The sequence below is a fragment of the Macaca nemestrina genome, chromosome 9, assembly GCF_043159975.1.
Source record: "Macaca nemestrina isolate mMacNem1 chromosome 9, mMacNem.hap1, whole genome shotgun sequence".
In the NCBI taxonomy this organism is placed as follows: Eukaryota; Metazoa; Chordata; class Mammalia; order Primates; family Cercopithecidae; genus Macaca; species Macaca nemestrina.
In genome coordinates this window covers 13,355,201-13,358,584 of record NC_092133.1, presented here as the reverse complement: position 1 = coordinate 13,358,584, position 3,384 = coordinate 13,355,201, and the positions used below count along the sequence as shown (strand labels likewise).

Here is a 3,384-nt window from a genome sequence, read left to right as displayed (position 1 = left end):
GTACAGGTGTCACCTACTCTGTGAGGTCTACCTGACCCCCTATTTTACTTTTTAAATTTATTTTTTATTGGAGTAGGATATATATATGTAATTCACCACCTTTACCATTTTAAGTGTACAGTTCAGTGGCAGTAAATACATTTAAATTCTCCTTTTCCCCCCTCATTCTCCCTTTCCTCCTTCCTTCCCAGCCTTTGGTAACTGACCCCCTATTTTAAATGGGAAGCTGCCTTTTCACCCTTGTACTCGGTGTACATCTTTTTTTCTGCTTTATTTTTTTCCCTTGGAGTTTCTTGTTGTCCAGTAAACTGACATACATTATTTTATTGGACTTTGCTTTTTGAGCTTCACGGATATTGGAATTTTGACAAATAGAATGTTTGTGGCAACCCTGCCTTGAACAAGTCTGTTGGTGCCATTTTTCCAGTAATGTGTTTGCTTTGTCTCTGTGTCACATTTTGGTAATTCTCACCATATTTCAAAATTTGTTATTATTATTTCTTTCAATTATTATATTTGTTACAGTGATCTGCCATTGGCGATGTTTGTTACTATTGCAGTTGAAAACAAACCGTGTTCATAGATGGCAAACTTAATTGATACATGTTGTGTGAGTTCTAACTGTTCCATAGACCAGCTGTTCCTCCATCTCTCTTCTTCTCCCTATTCCCTGAAACATAACAGTATTGAAATGAGGCCAATTAATAACCCTACAATGTCCTCTGAGTGTTCAAGTGAAAGGAAGAGTCCCACCTCTCTCACTTTAAATCAAAACCTGGAAATGATTCAGCTTAGCGAGGAAGGTACGTTGAAAGCTGATATAGGTCAAAAACTAGGCCTGTTGTACCAGTTAGTCAAGTTGTAAATGCAAAGGAAAAATTCTTGAAGGAAATTTAAAAAGTGCTCCTCCAGCGAACACATAAATGATGAGAAAGCAAAACAGCCTTATTGCTGATATGGAGAAAGTTTGAGTGGTTTGGAGAGAAGATCAAACCAGCCACAACATTCTTTTAAGCCAAAGTCTAATCTAGAGCAAGGCTCTGACTCTCTTTAGTTCTACGAAAGCTGAGAGAGGTAAAGAAGCTGCAGAAGAAAACTTGGAAGCTAGAAGAGACTTGTTCATGAAGTTTTAGGAAAGAAGCTTTCTATAACATAATAGTACAAGGTGGAGCAGCAAGTGCTGATGTAGAAGCTGCAGCAAGTTATCCGGGAGATTTAGCTAAGATTACTGATGGAGGTAGCTACATTCAACAGATTTTTGAGGTAGACAAAATACCCTTCTGTTGAAAGAAGATGCCATCTAGAGCTGTCATAGCTAGAGAGCAGAAGTCAATGCCTGGCTTCAAAGCTACAAAGGACAGGCTAGCTCTCTTATTAGAGGCTAATACATCTGGTGACGTTCAGTTGAAGCCAATGCTCATTTTCCATTTTGAAAATCCTAGAGCCCTTATGAATGATGCTAAATCTACTCTGCCCATGTTCTATAAATGGAAAAACAAAGCCTGGATGACAGCATACCTGTTTACAGCAGGATTTACTGAAAACCTTAAGCCTACTATTGAGACCTTTTGTTCAGAAAAAAGATTCCTTCAAAAATATTACTGCTCATTGACAATGTACCCAGTCATGCAAGAGCTCTGATGGATACAGACAAGGAGATAAATGTTGTTTTCATGCCTGCGATTACAGCATCCATTATGCAGCCCGTGGATCAAAGATTCATTTTGACTTTCAAGTCTTATTATTTGCAAATTATTTTAAGGCTATAGATGCCATAGATAGTGATTCCCCTGATGGATCTGGAAGGTCAGTTGAAAACCTTTTGGAAGGGATCGCTATTCTAGATGCCATGAACAACATTTGTGATTCATGGGAGGAGGTCAAAATATCAACATTACCAAGAGTTTGGAAGAAGTTGATTCCAACCCTCACGGATGACTTGGAGGGGTTCAAGGCTTCAGTGGAGGAAGTCATTGTAGATGTAGTGGAAATAGCAAGAGAACTAGAATTAGATGTGAAGCCTAAATATGTGACTGAATTGCTGCAATCTCATAATAAAATGAGATTGCATTGAATGAATGAGGAGTTGCTTCTTATGGTTGAGCAAGGAAAAGTAGTTTCTTGAGTTGGAATCTACTCCTGGTGAAGATACTGTGAACATTTTTGAAATTACAACAAAGGATTTAGAATATTCCACCAACTGAGTTGCTAGAGCAGCAGGTTTTGAAAGGATTGACTTCTAATTTTGAAAAAAGTTATACTGTGGGTCAAATGTGATCAAACGGTTTCACATGTTACAGAAATATCTTTCATAAAAGGAAGAGTCAACCAATGTGGCAAACTTCATTGTTGTCTTATTTTAAGAAATTGCCACAGCCACCCCGAACTTAAGCAACCGCTATCCCAATCAGTCAGCAGCCATCAGCATTTAGGCAAGACCCCCCATCAGCGAACAGATTATAACTTGCTGAAGGATCAGATAATTGTTAACTCCTTTTAGTAATAAAGTATTTTAATTAAGGTGTGTGCATTTTTTTAGACATAATTCTATTGCATACTTTAAATAGACTACAGTATGGTATAAACATAATTTCTATGTGTACTGGAAAACCAAAAACATTATGACTTACTTTATTGAAAAATTTGCTTTATTGCAACATTTGCTTTATTGCAGTAGTCTGAACTGAACCCAAAATATCTCTGAGGTACACCTGTAGTATATTTCACTTATGTGTTGTTTGTTGGCTGTTCTCTCCAGTTGAAATGTAACCTCCACGTGGCAGGGATTTTTATCTGTCAGTTTATTAATATATCTAGGACCTAGAGTGTTGCCTAGCACATGGAAGGCCCTCAGTGAATATTTGCTTGGTGAATGAATGCCTGCATGAATGAATGCCTGAATGAATGAATGTATCAGTGCACAGAGCAGAAAGCAGAAAGTGACTATCCTAAGGGGGTAGTATAAATGTCTGAAAGGTTTCAACCATGAGGAGGCTACTTCTGGGCTGGGAGTTTTCCAGATGGAGGATGAGGAAAGAGAAGAACTGGGCTGCTTTTCAGGTAGAGGGAATGGCAGTTATAAAGTCACAGGGGCCTGTAAGAGTGAATTTAAGAGAACACACATATTATAACAACAATGTTATGCCATCGAGCTATGCCTGTTCCCAGACTGTTTATTATTGTAAAAATAATATATCATATTCTTATAAAATAGTCTGAAGTCTTGTAGGCATGGCAAAATCTGAGTCACAATTATTTTGGTTTGCAATAGTGCTCTGTAAACCAAATTCCTATCAGAAGATTGAAATGTGAAATTTGAAACTGGGGGGTATTCTCACCCATTCCTAATAGATTCCTAAGATGTTCAAAAGTGTAAATATATAA

The 3,384-nt window shown here is 37.6% G+C and overlaps 1 pseudogene; it reads left to right on the top strand.

The window, feature by feature from the left end:
• Positions 1–407: 407 nt before the first annotated feature.
• LOC139355977 (tigger transposable element-derived protein 1-like) lies at positions 408–2,490 on the top strand (annotated as a pseudogene).
• The last annotated feature ends 894 nt before the right edge of the window (positions 2,491–3,384 follow it).